This window comes from Aphelocoma coerulescens, chromosome 1, assembly GCF_041296385.1.
Source record: "Aphelocoma coerulescens isolate FSJ_1873_10779 chromosome 1, UR_Acoe_1.0, whole genome shotgun sequence".
NCBI classification, from domain to species: Eukaryota; Metazoa; Chordata; class Aves; order Passeriformes; family Corvidae; genus Aphelocoma; species Aphelocoma coerulescens.
In genome coordinates, this window is record NC_091013.1 from 87,788,327 (window position 1) to 87,804,316 (window position 15,990).

General features: G+C 37.0%; 1 protein-coding gene across 6 annotated transcripts in view; it reads right to left on the reverse strand.

Annotated features, from left to right (window-relative positions):
- DLG2 (discs large MAGUK scaffold protein 2) overlaps nucleotides 1-15,990 on the reverse strand; it is a 1,009,135-nt gene that overhangs the window by 555,714 nt on the left and 437,431 nt on the right. The window lies entirely within an intron of this gene.

Below are 15,990 nucleotides of genomic sequence, written 5' to 3' on the forward strand. Positions count from 1 at the left end.
GGGATGGTGATTCCACCACTTCACTTGGCAGCCATTTCCAATGCCTGACCACCCTTCCAGTGAAGAATTTTCTCCTAATATCTGATCTAAACCTCCCCTGGAACAACTTGAGACTATTTCCTCTAGTCTTGCCCCTTGTTACTGGGAAGAAGAGATGACCCACACCTCACTGCAACCTCCTTTACAGTAGTTGCAGAAAGTGATCAGACATTTGTTTTGCATCATGTTATGGTGTATATTTGGCAGGGTTAGTAATGTCTAAAAAGTTCTTTAGAGCTGAAAAGTGCTATAAAATACAAATTTATAATATGTGGCATAGAAGACTTATTTAGATGGATTTAGATGGAAATGTACTACCAGTCCATGAAAAGCAAAACTCTACATGTGTTAACCTGGAGAACCTCAAATTTCATTGCTTTTGGAAGTTATCACCTTATATTCTGTTGGAAACTACTTTTGTGTGTCACAATTGTGTCTGCTTATCTTTGTGCTGAATTCTACAGTATTTTGCACCTTTCTTGATTGTTTTTGGTGGGTTTGCAGTTGCAAAGAGCAGGGGAAGGCAAAGGAGAAGGTTGAATGCTTTAGAAGTTAGTAATATTATCTCTGAGGAAATAAAAAATTTCTTTCTGGCAGACTGACCTTATCAATGTTCAAAGCCATCCTTCTTCGTGATAACACCAGCTTAATTAAAAGGTTAAATCCCTCCTGTGCTCAATAAGAATTCCTATTTGAAAAAGTCTAGATAAAGTAACAACTTTCTTTTTAATTTCTTTATGTTTTTGGCTGAAGAAAGTAAATTTCTTGTATAAACTAACATGAAGAAAATAAAATCTAAGTTCCTTTGGTCCTAACAGCTAGCTTTCAAGAAGGCTGGATAAATGACTGTCATCTGAATAACAATGTCATGGTACATTTTCTGTGTTCTTAATTATTAGAAAATCAGGACAAAGCAAAACCCAACCAGGTTAAAATTAGATTCAGCCCAGATCATAAGGCAATCATGAGGCACTCTTAACTTTGAAATGAAAGACATTACCTTAAAATGATACCCAAAACAAAACACAGACAATCCCAAGCAAATAGCTTGGTCTAGACACAGCAGTTTTATTATTAGGCAGAGAGGGTTTTTTAAGTCCTGACCCAACAAATGGATTGATTATAAAAATAAATATTTTCCAGAACTTTATATGTGCAGTGGGCCAAATCTGCAACATCCATCTGGAAATATAGCCTATTTAAAGATATCACTCATTTTCTATCTTTTTAGTGCTTAGCTAAGTTCTAGATGGATAGCCAAAGACCCATATCTCTGTCTGTTTTCTGATGAACTAACAATCTAAACTCCAAAAAAATGTAAGTTTTCTTGTAAAAATAACATCATTTTCTCTGCATAAACCACCTCTACAAAAAAACATGAGTCACTCTGGATTTTCTGTCAATCCTCTGCTACTCAGCTGATAATACCAAGGAAAACAATTTGTTGAGTCTGGAGCTGTGATTTTCTGCTGAGGAAGAGAAATGCTTCCTGGGAACCAAACTGAGAGCTACAGCTCATTTTTATCTTGACAATGAGAAAGTAAGCATGACTTTCACTTGTTGTTGACCTTTGTTGCAGTTGATCACAGATCTAAAAGTCAGCGCTATATATATAAAACATTATTCACATAAACTATCATGTATAGAGTGGGAAAAACACATTTTACTATTTATAAAACATCTCTGCATGAGCCAAGTTCTGGCAACATTAATCACAATTGTGTGAATGCCTATCCGCAGCACGGAAAATGTACTGTTTTGAGTGATTCATCTCATCTCTGCTGCTCCGGAAGGGGTGGGCTGCCCTTTAATGGGGCTTGTAACTACACAAAAGCTGAGATATTGGCACTGGAGAACCTCACTCAAAAGTTCCTCTGGCACTCAGATCTTGAGTGGATGTGTGCTTTCCCTTGGGAGGTGTGTTTAGTTTTTGGTGTAGTGACTTTTTCCTAAATGCTACCTGCCTAAACCAAAGTGAAAACTGCCTGTGTGGGAATTGCCACAACTTGTGAACATAGATTAGGCATTTAGATTACATACTGGGAAGAAATTCTTTACTGGGAAGGTTGTCAGACACTCGCACAAGTTCCCCAGAGAAGCTGTGGATGCTCCATCCCTGGAAGTGTTCAAGGCCAGGTTGGATGGGGCTCTGAGTAACCTGGTCTATTGCAAGATGTCTCTGCCCATGGCAGGGGGGTTGGAAAAAGATGACCTTCAATGTCCCTTCAAACCCAACCATTCACTGATTCTAAGATTCCATCATTCCATAATTACTTTAGAAATATTTTTTTGGAAACCAAAATATAAAAAAAATTTTCTTCAACACCCTTTTACTAGTTTCATATGCTGAATAATCATGATGATCCCTTTCAATGCAAGCCATTCTATGATCGTATCTGTAGTTTTGAAAGCTGAACATAGCATTAAGAAAATCCCATTTGCCAGTAATGCTTTGGCCCTATGGATCCATGTTCTCAGAGATATTTTTCAGCTGTATTAGCTTATTAAATTATGTCCCTATTAGCTTTTCTAATCACCAAAGTAATGCTTACATGTTTCAGCAGAAAATGTTTTGAAGACTTTCTTTTACAAGTGATTAACTAGTGTTCCGAGATGCACATTAGTTGTCTGAACAAAAGTAGGATGATATCTCACTTTTGTACTGACTGTCCTCATTTAAAAAAAAAATACCATTAGAATAGTGAAATGGCTAGGAGTATAGTATCTTAACACCTTGTCTTCTTGAACTTTCCAACTAATAAGTGTCATGGAACCACAGTGAAAATGTTTCCTTCATTTCCTATTACATTGTACTTACAAAGCAATTCAGCAAAAATTTATGTCTTAAAAAACTTGATGAATAAGACTCACTGAAATACATTAACAGGAAAAAATCTATTCTCAAAGCTTCTGAAGCACTCTGTTGGAGCCAATGTTTCCAAGTGAAGATTATTCTATCGTTGTACCAAAATTTCAAAGTGTTTCAGTTATTATGCTAATCACATGAAAATTAGCAGTTCTCGAGTCCCTCCCACCTCACTAATTTTCTCACATCAGTGCAGCTCATTTGCAAGTGTTCAGCTCTCACCTGGAAATAGGTCAGATGTCTGCATTTCCCAACACCCGTGCATGCCTTCTGACAAGTCCCTGCATGCTCTCAGATTTGACCTGCCTGTAAAATAATTTCAACACCTGCACTTTAGCAATACATTGCCAAGCTATACTAGCTGGCCTCATATGCATAAGTATTCTGGACCCATTTCTGTTCCTTGTTCCGGCTTCAGAACGCTTCAGATTTTCAGTAGTACTTTTACATAAAACACACTGGCTTGGAACAGACTATAAATGGCACATATTTGCAGTTCTACACAAAAAACCTGGAGCCTCTTTTCTGTATCCTATAAATCTGGAATCGCAAAGGTGCCATTACCATGTTTCTTCTTTGAATTTATTTTAAAATATACCAAAGAAAAAAAAGGGTAGCCATTTCCTTCAAAGCGTGTATTCTTAAAGTGACTCTATATCTGACATTTCTACTTGTTTGTTTTGTTTGCTGGTATTTTTCCCAGGATATATCAAAAATCATTATTTGGTCCTCATTAGTAGGATGTGGAATATATATTACTTGTTATGAGGAAGAAAGTGTATACAGAAAAGTCCCAAAAGAGCATGAAAAGTATAAAAAACAAAAGATATCCCAAGTGGAATTAATGCTAATATCTGTATTTATTTATACCACTACCCACAGGGGCTCCACTTTAAATACTACCATTTCAAAAACTGCTTAAGCTGATTTTGGAGTGAATTAAATTAAGAATTTCCTTGAAAAAACAAACTAAGGGAATTCAACATCTCATTCAATTGCTTTACTTTAACTGGAGTTTTTAAAATATTAAGATAAATATAATTCAAAACAAAATTAAAAAGATTTGAAATACATTAATTTGCTTGCAAGTGTGATTTTAAATATTTTTAGGACAGTTAATGAAGATGAAACTATGAAACATTTCCAAACAGAAAAAGACTTTATCACAAACCACAGTAGTTTTAACTACCTACATCAAATCACATTAGCAGCCAACATATATATATATATATTTGCACAAATTTAATTTTCTGTTTATTTCCTGACCTCAAAAAAAAGCTCATTTTATAAATATTTTCACCTAAAATCCCTTTAAAGTACTTATTTTAGATTTCTGTATGTTAAAATATGAGAAAGAGAAGAATTAGAAAAGAGACCAATACTATTCATTAGACCTGACATTCAAGAAGGGATAACAATGTAATTTATTAGAGCTTTAGCATATCTGAAAAAAAGGCAGGCAAATATTTGGGCATACAGTCTATGAAAATAAATTTGTTTCTATCTTTAGACATTACTAATCTGTTTGCCATTTAAGCCTCAAAGAGAAAATTATAAATAAAGTAAAACTAAATAAAAATAAGGAATTTAGAGATGATATTAAAACTCACATTCCCCTCAGGGATGAGGGAATTCCTAGATATCCTAAAAGTGCAATTGTCTATTGCAGAGTTTCTTGAACCTCTCTCTGATCCCATGCAATCCCTTTTTTCCCAAGTTTTAAAAGATTTTTTAAGAGGGGGCTAAATTATTTCTGTTTGTTAAGCCACCTGCAATTCATTAAGTGGAGAAATTCAGCACACACATCAAATCATAAGAATCACTCTGTCTCTTTTGCTTTAACGCTTCCAGTGAAATGTGCTTCACAAAATTTGACAAGTCTAAGGTGAGATGCACAGTCAAGGGTTTGCATTCATCCATTTGTGCAGGATGCTTTGCAAAAGCCATCATAATGACCTTTAATTTCAGTAACATAAAATATGCAGTGAATCCCATTCCTTCTCCCTTATAAATGGCTTCTTTAGCTGAGGCCTAATAACAGAAGCAGCGAGCTGAATATTGATGGCAGATCTTTTCCTCCGGATATGCAGAAACCACCGAATGCGGAACTTTCTCCTCCTGCAGAAATCCTGTCCATAATTTCCCGAGGTTCATTAGAAAATCCCCAGACAGTGCTGTGTCCAGCCAGTATTCCCATTCCCATATTTGCCATCAGCACCGTTTGAATGAACAATCACTGCTAATGGAGGGAGGTTTCCTGTTGCTCCCAGCCCTCTTAGCAACCCTCACAGATGAGTTATGCTGCTTTCAGCCCTGCTCAGCCCTGCAGCAACACCTGAGATGTCTCCAAGTGATGCAAAGATCACTAGCGAGAAGCAGACCTAGACAGGGAGGGGGGATGGGAGACTCCTCTTTTATACCCCAAGTAAAGGAGGGAGCAAGGTTTGAACATTTTTAAGTTCTGTATCAGAGGTACAGGCTACCTGAAGACTTGGGATAGAAGATTGTCAGACAGCAAAATAACCCACGAAGTTCACAAACACATGAATGGCTAAAGAGAGTTCACAAATTTTAAATAAAAGATCACACTCAAGTACTTTTTATTCAGTATGATCCTTCATAAACAACTCAAGATTTGGTGAGTAGATGGAGGAATTTGCTACTCTTGGGAATACCAACATATATAATAGCAGAGCAATAGGAAAGTCAGGGCTTATAGAATTGAAATATGACATCAATATATGTTGACACAGGAACAAAAGGACATAAAGTAGCAATACTGAAAATGCTTTTGCCAATGGTATGAAGTGGGGAGACGATGTAATAAAATACCATTGATGGAAATAGACATGGTCATAGAGCTCCATCATTAGTGTACATAATACTGCCAAACCCAGAAGAGTGAGAGTCTCTCCCTTTATAGAAATGCTTGGGTTCTGACACACAGACAAGATTTACAACAGCCCTGTTGTTAGGGTATACATGCACACAAATATATATGAAAAATATTTTAAAATTCAAATAAAGTTTTCAGTCTCATCTTGCGCTGAAACACGTGTATGGACATCAGTATTAAACTACATTAAAAAGACTTTAAAGAGATATTAGTAAATTTATTTCAGTGAAAGAGAAATGAAAAGTCATTGAGAATGTCAGCTACAATTTTTCTGTCTTTCTTGATACTTTATAATTTCTTAGAGAGAGGGAAGACTACACTGTCATAGCAAAAATTGCTTCACAAAGACATTTAAAGTGCGCTCTATAATGACGAAAAATGAACTTAAAGCACAGAACATCTGGTTTATTCAAAAGATTCCTATTAGCTGAGTGGGATTATAATGACCACTAACTTCATTCATATAGAAAAATATTTCACTTTGCAGTTACAAGTTTCCTTATCAGTTTGGTAGTGATGTTTAGAATTAACAACAGCATAAAGTGATGATTTTGTAACCAAACTTCTTTAAATTAAATAAGATACTGTAAACAGGATCTACTTCTTTTTTACTTTATATCTGTGACAGGTTTTAATCCACACCTGTAATCCCAATGCACATGTCTATTGCAGGGCTATTTATTCAGTACACCTATATAAAAATGGGTTTGACAGATTTGTAGGTATCAGCAATTAGATAAGCATCCTTCCTATGACCACTAAATTGTTTGGCAGGAAAACCAGACACACCAAATTGAATGTCTTTTTTAAGAGAAATTATTTCTCTAAATGGGCAATAATTGTGGCTCCTCTGTTTATGTTTTCCAATATGGGAAAAACTGGTATTATTTAGGGGTCAGTCTGGATTAATCAACAGTATTTACACACTTTCCACCTCACACTCTCATACTGGTGAGACCAATGGTGTTTGCAAACCTGGGAACATGCATGGAGCAGTTGTTTTTCATAACTTTATCATTTGGTTTTCTGTATTTTGACTTTATTTATCCCTTAAGCTAAACAAATTCCAAAATATGAAACAGAAACTGAATACTTCAATCCAAAACTAAAGCTCTTGTTCTCTAACATCCTTCAGTTCTCCTCATTATCTCTGGATAACAAGCCATTTTCCAGTATCTCCTGTAGGCTGAAAAACCTTGCTAATGCTCAGAAAATTAAAAAAAAGTCCAAAGCTGCAGCGCCTAGAAAGTGCCATTAAGTGCCTACAGCTATATCCCAGGCACTACCAGGTTAGCTTTATATTTCAAGTTACTGCAATTGTTAGTATCAAAAAAATCTATGGCAATGCAAGGATTTGAAACTAAGTCTCCAAATCATATAGTAAAGCTTATTCACAGAAAATTCTCTGCTCAAGCTCATGGGAGGAGAGAAGTAAGGCCTCTAGCAGTCAAAACCCTAGCGCCACGCATGGGATCCAGAACCAAGTGGTTGAAAATGCGAAGGTAGTCAGACTGGTTTTAGGGACATCAAAGAAAGCAATAAAACAAAAAGAAGGTACCACACTGAAAAGTTCTTGAAATTTCAGGCCTGTCTACACCAGTAAATACAACAGAACAGCATCCTTGCCTGCAAACCCAAGTCCCTCCTACACAACTTTGTAGTTTATCCAACAGAGAACTGGAAAGGTGATATTAAAAAGAAAAATCCATCACCATCTGCACACAAAGTGAAGCTGGCATTGTAAGTTCTGATCAATGCATTTCCTTTTCTTCAAGTTCTATTTATACTTGCATTTGACAGGATTCTTCCTGGGGATGTAATCACAGGCACTACAGTATAATTTGGAATGAGAACAAGAACATTACTAGTAAAGAGGCCATGGGGGGGTTGTAGTTTACTTAAAATAAAATTGTAGAAGAAGGACTCTTAAGAAACTGTATTTAAAGCCTAAAGAAATAATTCAAGTCCACAATTTCATGGCAATACCTAATATTTTGCTGTGGGCAACAGAAATCGTAGCTTCATTATTAAAAAATCACCAGGTAAAAGAAGAGTCAGAGAAATAAGCAGCACAACTTTTAGCACATCATTTTCCTTATTTCAAAGGAATTGTGTGTGCCAAGAGGGGCCCCAAAAATTGACTTGTATTCATGGGCTGTAACAATTTAGAACAACAAGGACCTGTGGAATTGGAAAAAAGAGAAATGGGAAGGGTTAAGGAGCAATTTTCACAGTCAGATGGGATTGCTAAAATATGCTGAGCATGGGAAAAAGGAAGTTTTCCTTGGAGGTGGTGCATGCAGGAAGGCATCTCCCTGATTATTTTGAGCAGCCACTTTTGTCCTTGGTGTGATATCCTCACACCTGCAGGCCACAAGTTTTGCCACTCCCCTGTAAGCACAAAGTACCTAGAAAACATCTACCAGTTGTTTCAAGATCTGAGAACCTAACACTATAAATCTGGCAGTCAAGCACACCAGTGGCATGTTAGCAGAAATCTTAGATGTGTATAGGTGGGAAGCAGAGGTTTTCCACATGGCAGCCATGGGGCTTCAGATGGAAAATTGTGTTGCTCAACATTCACAAGATTGCTCTTTAAAAACAGAATGAAAGCAACGGTGAAAAAAACGTATTTTGAGTGTATGTAAATGAGTGAAGGAAGGACTGTTTGAACTAGATTCTACTTATGAGTTTTCAAAAAAAAATTTATCTTCTGGCTGTTATTGGTCCAAAGTCAGGTGAAACCTATTGGTCTTAACATCTTAAATGCATTTGAAAAGAAAGAAGAAAGAAAGAAATACAGTGATAACAAAACTTGCATTAACTTTAGCCTGATTCTCATTTACACACAGGCTGTTATATACCATGCTAGCAGTGCAAAAGGATTTTTAACTGGGGCCAAATGTGTAGTTTTCACCCAACTTAGCAAACCTTTATGGTGACAAAGGTAGGTTTAACAATCTTAATGCTAATAGGAAGGAGGTCAAGTATGAAATAAATAAGATGGAACTTTTGTTGTCTGTGAAAGTTTTCTAACACACTTCCTGCACAGTAAAGAACACAATCAATTTTTTTTTTATTCTTTTTTTCCCACAGACAATTCTGCAAGGTACAGGAAGCATTACAGTGCTAGCAAGCCTTCTTATATTTTACTGGATATAAAAGCCATTCTGGAAAACATCTGGAAATAATTTTATGATCTGCACAGTAGCAGCCTCTTCTCAAGGCTGCATGAAGAATCTCAACAAGACCTGGTGTTTTCTTTCCCAAATTGTCAGTAACAATATGGGTTTTGAATCACTGAAACACCAGTAATGTTTAGAAATGCAATACTGAGACAACAGTAGATGACAGCCTTTGGCTGTGATTTTGATGAAATTCCTATGAACTATTGTAGCTCCAATCACTGAGCCTCAGACCAGCAGCTACTGCGGGGTGAACCCAGTTCTGTCAGCTCCTATGAAATTCGCTGTTGCTGAAAGCATGGCTAAGGGATTCAGGTTATTATTAATAAGTTCAAAATTAATGATTTAAATAGAAAAGTAGTCAAATATTTTTAAATGTTTTCTGTAGTCATTTCACTAATCTAGCTAAAAGGACTTCATTTTAGAGATCAGTTGTATCAGCCTCTTTTGTGAGAAAAAATAAACATATGGTAACCTACATGGCCCAGGTTCACCTGCAAGGCAGAAGCAAGTATAAAAAAGGACTGTTCTCTGAAAGTGGCGATCTTAGCTTTACTCACATGCCTATAGTGTCACTTCATAAATGTAAGTCTTTTACAATTAAAAAAAAATTGTCCCACTTATTATTGTGACATCATCTTCAAAATGTGAATTCAAAATGCTCAGAGGATGAAGTTTTTTTTTCTCCTGAATCTATTTTTTTTTTTAATTTTTAAATTTTTTCTTTAGGTTTAACATACAACTCTCATTGCTTAGAAATTTTCTAGACATCACTCAGCAGTTCAGAATGGAATGATTGAGGGAAATTAAAAGCCTTTCACTGAATAAAGGTTGAAAAAAAATTATCCTGAAGCATGTTTTACAATATTGAAACATTAGAATACTAACTGTTAAATTGTGAATATAGTAGCACAATGAAAATGTTAGGAGAACTAAATAAATAACAATAAGAAACCATAGTACAAAAAACAATGTAATCATGCCCCAAGGGAAAAGGTAATTAAAATGGGTATGTTCTTATGAAATGCTCTAGCCTCAAAGAAACTGTATTTAAAAAGAAAAGGGAATAGTCACACAGATCTAAGACAGACTGTTTTTGAAAAACAAAGCTTTTACTGCTCAGCATTGATACAATATTTAGAAACACATACTTACATTTAGCCTGTCAGTTGCAAGAAAAAGCTACTTGCTCCTAAGCTACTTGTTCTTACTTGTTCTAGTTTTCTAAACTCTGGCAAATCTGATCATTTTAACTCAGCCTATGATCATTAGTAAAGCCGGGACCTCATTTTTATAATGAGGTACTGTTGGAGATGAAATTATCCTCTTTCAGATAAAAAGAAAACCAAGAATTTCTGAAATGACCTAAAATCTATTCACATCAGTGGAAGGACTTTCATTTCTTCACACTTTTACCCAGACTTCACATCTAATTTGAAAAAATGGTAAGCAAAGAACAAATAGAGCTACTGGACTCGCTGCACTGAAGTGCTAAAATATGGCACAGAGGTTCTTTGAGTACCTTTTATTGCCTTTTCAGTAATGATGTTTGAGAAATGCAGCTGACAGGGGCTTAAAAGCAATAATCTTCAGAAATTTCATGTAAAACCCCTACCTGTGTACAACCTGGATTCAGTTGGTGAAAGCTTTGGGCACATGTCCCAGTTATCCAACATTGCTCCCTACAGACAAGCACCTCAACTATCCTTATCTCCACAGTTTTTATGGATCTGGATCCAGTACAATGAGAAAAGAGCTTAAACTCCTAAGACATTGACGATGGACAAAAAAACCAATGTACTCTGAGCACAAGATTTGTCCCTCACAAGAGGAAAACCAATTTGTTCAATCACAGAGTTATAGAATCATAGAATGGTCTGGGTTGGAAGGGACTCCAAAGATCATCTAGCTCCAACTCTCCTGCTATGGGCAGGAACATTCACCACTAGACCAGCTTTCTCAGAACTCCATCCAGCCCAGCCTTGAACAGCTGCAGGGGTAGAGCCTCCACAACTTCTCTGACCAACCTTTACAAGTGCCTCGCCACCCTCACAGCAAAGAACTTCCTCATTATATCTACTCTAAAGCTACTCTCTTTTAGTTTGAATCCACTCACCCTTGTCCTGTCACTACATGCTCTTGTACAAAGTCCCTCTCCTGCTTTTCTTGTTAGCTCCCTTCAGGTACCAGAAGGATGCAAAGCCTTCTCTTTTCCAGGCTGAACAAACCTAACTCTCTTAGCCTTTCCTCACAAGAGTGCTCCATCCCCCTAATCAACTTGGTGACCCTCCTTTGGACTCACTCCAGCAGGCCCATGTTCTTCCTGGGGTGGGACTCCAGAGCTGGATGCAGCACTGCAGGTGGGGTCTCATGAGGGCAGAGCAGAGGGGCAGAATCCCTTCCCTTGCCCTGCTGCCCACACTGCTTTGGGTGCAGCTCAACTGGCTCTGTGGGCTGTGAGTGGACATTGCCAGGACATGTTCAGTTTCTCACCCACCAACACCCCCAAGTCCTTCTCCACAGGGCTGCTCTGGATCTGTTCATCCCCCAGCCTGGATTGATACCAGGGGTTGCCCCAACCCAGCTGCAGCACTTGGCACTTGATCTTGTTAAATTTCATGAGACTCCCATGCGCCCACTTCGAGCTTGTTCAGGTCCCTCTGGATGGCATCCCATCCTTCAGGTGTGTCAACAGCACCACTCAGCTTGGCGTCATCTGCAAATTTGCTAAGGGTACACTCAGTCCCTATAGCTTTCTTGAATGAAGGAGGTGGGAAAAGACATTCAACTAACTCCTGTAAAATCTAGGATCTGTTTCAAACAAACCTACATGTAGTACTTTCCTAGTAAAAACACACAATCCAGCAAACTGAAGCAAACATATTTCCATTGCATAAAAAGCCACATACATTATTTTCTTTGAAGGAAGAAAGGCAATAACCACATGTTCAGTAGCCTCTAAGAAAAAGGGAAAAGCCATAATGATATATGTATTCCAAAGTCAGGTGAAATAAGTAATCAAACACTGGAACAGGTTGCTCAGAGAGGTGGTGGATGCCTCAACCCAGGGAACATTCAAGGTCAGGTTTGAATGGGACTCTGAGCAACCTCATGTAGTGTAAAGTGCTCCTGCTCATCACAGGGAGCTGGACTATATGACCTTTAAAGGTCCCTTCCAACACAAAGTATTCCATGTTTCTATTCTAGGAGGTAATTTTTAATCTTTGGAGTTCTCTGAGAATGTTCTAGAATTTACCTTTAATTAAAAGAGGGCACTTTTCTACTTCATTCTACATAAATTATTCACATGAGCTCTGTGTCTCCGTGATAGCACATTAACAGCTCTGTTATTTTATATAATTGCTGTACATAAGTAATCAGAATACATTATGTTGCAGAGATAATTATGGCAGTGTTTTCTGTTGTTATGAGATGCTGGGAGCCTCAGCAGTGTGTTTTTGTGACATGCTGCATTTCATGTGGATGGGGAGGAAATTGTCAAGAATTTCCTAAGGCTCTGTATTTTTCGACAAATTTATTATTCCAGCAAATAGATTAGTGACAGAATCTTTCTTTTCCAGTAGACAAGTCATGTTACTAAAAAAGTTATTGTATTTAGGAAAAATCTCCTTCTTTTGCGAGTTTAAAAAACACTGCAAAAATATTTTGTAGCCCCTGTATTATTGCTTTAATGAGTACTCACATGAGAGCCCCTTTATCGGTGTATACACACAGGTACTGTTGTCATAAACCAGTAGGAGTACAGGGAAAATTTGAATTCATGGATTTTATACTCAGTAACAGATTTTCATATTCACATACTTGTATGTATGTAGATGATTTGGGGTTTTCCTCCCCCTTCCTAGAGACAAAATTTAATAACAAATATCTGCCCAAGAATGGAAAGAGTTCTACTAGCTCCAGTTTTCCCTTCATTTGGAAAGTTCAGATGGCAAAAATCCATCAGAAATGTTGCACTACATACTGACATCATGCTAGCAGGTACCACATCACCCTAATTTATACAGTGTTTCCTCACTTGTTTCTTCTGCAGTGCCAACTTGCTTCTGTGAGGTGGAGACTGTTTTCACCAACACGCAATTAACAGGAAATTAAACCTGCTATGTGAATTTGACACCAGTTTTCAACAGCCTGCAACTAAAGGATGAATTTCACCCCTGTCTATTGTGATATATTTTATTGTTTTAAAGTTATGTCAAGTATTTACTGGAAAATGCCAATGAGAAAGATCTCACAGGTCTTGTACTATATCTTCTCAGCAGTAAAAGTTGGTTTTAATACATCCAGTACTTAAATGTATAGAAGATTACTATTTTCCAGAGATCCATGTATTAACATGAATATATTAAATACTTTCAGTTTAAGGGGCAATGGCTTAGAATCTATTAAACGAGCAAATAATACAGTGCACGGTGTTTAAAACACGTAATTATATTAAATGTATTTTTAATTATCTGTTTCCGGTTATGGTGAGCAGAATCTCTTTAGAATTACAGTAGCATTGGGGATTGATTTGGTTTGCTTTGGAAATATATCAGAAGGTTTCCTAGACCTGAAAAATCAAAATGCCCAGGCAGCAGTTTACAAAGTATGTAGGGATCTCATATCTGCCTGAGTTTTAGGCACTGCCCTTGCAAAGCATGACTGCATTCATACTTTAAGAGGAAAAACAACCATCAAAAATAGAAAAAAACACCTTCATACTTTACGTATTAAATACTTTTAATGTAAGTTGCTTGATTTTTTGTCATGACCCAACACTATATAAGAATTTTCTAGTGGCTACAGATTTATCTATAAATGTTTGAGCTCTTAAGACATCTTATATTTTCCACTAGCTTTGAGATTCAGCATTAGTTGCAGAAACTGACCCTATTCTGATAATATCTGGGGTTTACTTCATTTATTTTCAAAGACTGGGAATCAAAAATTAACATTTATGACTTCAGGACGAAATGGAAGGGTAATAACGATGAGGATAGATTTCTTACTGATTCAGTGACTGAAAATTCAAGAATGCTTTGCATGTTATATATTTGTGACCTTGAAAGTCATAACTTGAAGTGACTACATTTGTTCTGGTTCACCACAGTCACTTGATCTGTTGAAGCACTGACTCATGACATTAAGGTGTGATGAGTATATAAAGACCATTTGCTGTGGAATTAGGAAGACAACAGAGGTTATAAAGAAAACTAATTTATGGCTGACATAACTGGACTAGGGCTGGAAGCCTTCCTACATCATTACCACTGTAGCAAGACTACAAGAATATATTAAAAAGAGTTGGTAGTGATAAAAAAGCCAGACAATAATTTGACAGGGTTTTGTTTTCATTTCAACAAAAATGCTTTGGGAAAAAAAAAAAACTTGACAAACTGTGTTTTACTGAATTCCCTCACCTCCCTTCATATTAAAAGCCATGGTGATCAAGTGAGTGCATTTTTACTTTAATTTTTCATATTTTTCATGAATTTCTTTCCTAAGAAAAGACCATCAGATCAAATATGAGATATCTTTTACTAAGTAATGACAGTTTCTATTTTTATGTAAATCTGAAAATGGCCAAGTGTGACTATGACATTGTTGCAATATTCTGATGTCTCGAGTTAATTAAATATATAATGACGTAATATTACTAATCAGCATTTACATCTTATCACGGTAAATAACATGAACCAATTTTGTTATTTTAGCAGTGTATTCCAGACTCAGTTCCATTTGGCTTTTTAGACTTAATCACAACCGTTTGCTACAGCACTTTATGCATATTAAACATTGTGATTTTTCAACAGAGTACATGGATTATTTCTGTGTACCTTATTACAAAAATGGAAAAGCTGATTTTTTAAAATTAACTTTGCTGGTTTTACATTTCTACTCCTTTTATATCTGGGCCCCAACATAAGAAGGACATGGACCTCTTGGAGTGAATCACAAAGATGCTCAAAGAGCTGGAGCACTGCTGCTATGAGGACAGGCTGAGAGAACAGGGGCTGTTCAGTGTAGAGAAAGGAAGGTCTGGGAGACCTTACTGTAGGCTTTGAATGGAGCTTATAAGGAAATGGGGACAAATGCTTTAGTAGCAACAGGACAAGGGGTAATGGCTTGAAATTAGAAGAGTGCAGATCCAGACTGGATACAAGCAGGAATTTTTTTATGGTGAGGGTGGTGAAACATCAGCACAGATTGATCAGAGAGATGGTGGATGCTCCATCCCTGGAAACATTCAAGATCAAGTTGGATGGGACTCTGAGCAACCTGATCTAGTTGAAGATGTCCCTGCTCATTGCAGGAGAGTTGGAATAGATGTCTTTTAAAAATCCCTTCAAACTCAAGCCATTCTATGATTCAACAATTCTTTGAATTCCTCTATGACTCCATGTGATGAGGTCTTCAGTTTGTGCAGAACTGAGGCTAGACTGTTCCAAGGAACTTCAGTGAATTAGCCACATGTGTTAAATAAGTAATATAACAAATCCTTGCACATTTAATCCTAAAGGGTCATCATGGTAGTGCAAAACATGGGTATTTATTTCTATCTTCACATCCACTTCAGGGGCACAACTCAAGGTGTCACTGCAACAATTTGCTTTTACACATCTGAGTAATAACTGCATTATTTCAGGGTTATCAATACATTGGGGTAATTGCACTGCAGGGCCACGAGCTAGAAAAGAATCGTCAGCATGAAATTTTGCCAGAACTTTGCAATGCTAGGATTTCTTTATTAGAGGAGACAAGACAACACAACGTGTAAGAATCCATTAGATTTCTCCAGCTTCATGGAAGAGCACTGTGGATGCATTCTGGGGGAGAAACTCTAATCATTCCTCTAGACTTTGTGGCACAATGATGTGTGGGATTTATGGCCTGCTAAAGTGATGGGGGAAAGCCTCTGGCTCTCTGGATGACCTGCTGACACCTTGGGAATGTGCTCTCCTGTTCTCTATCCCATTCCTCAGAGGCAGCTTGGAGCTGTA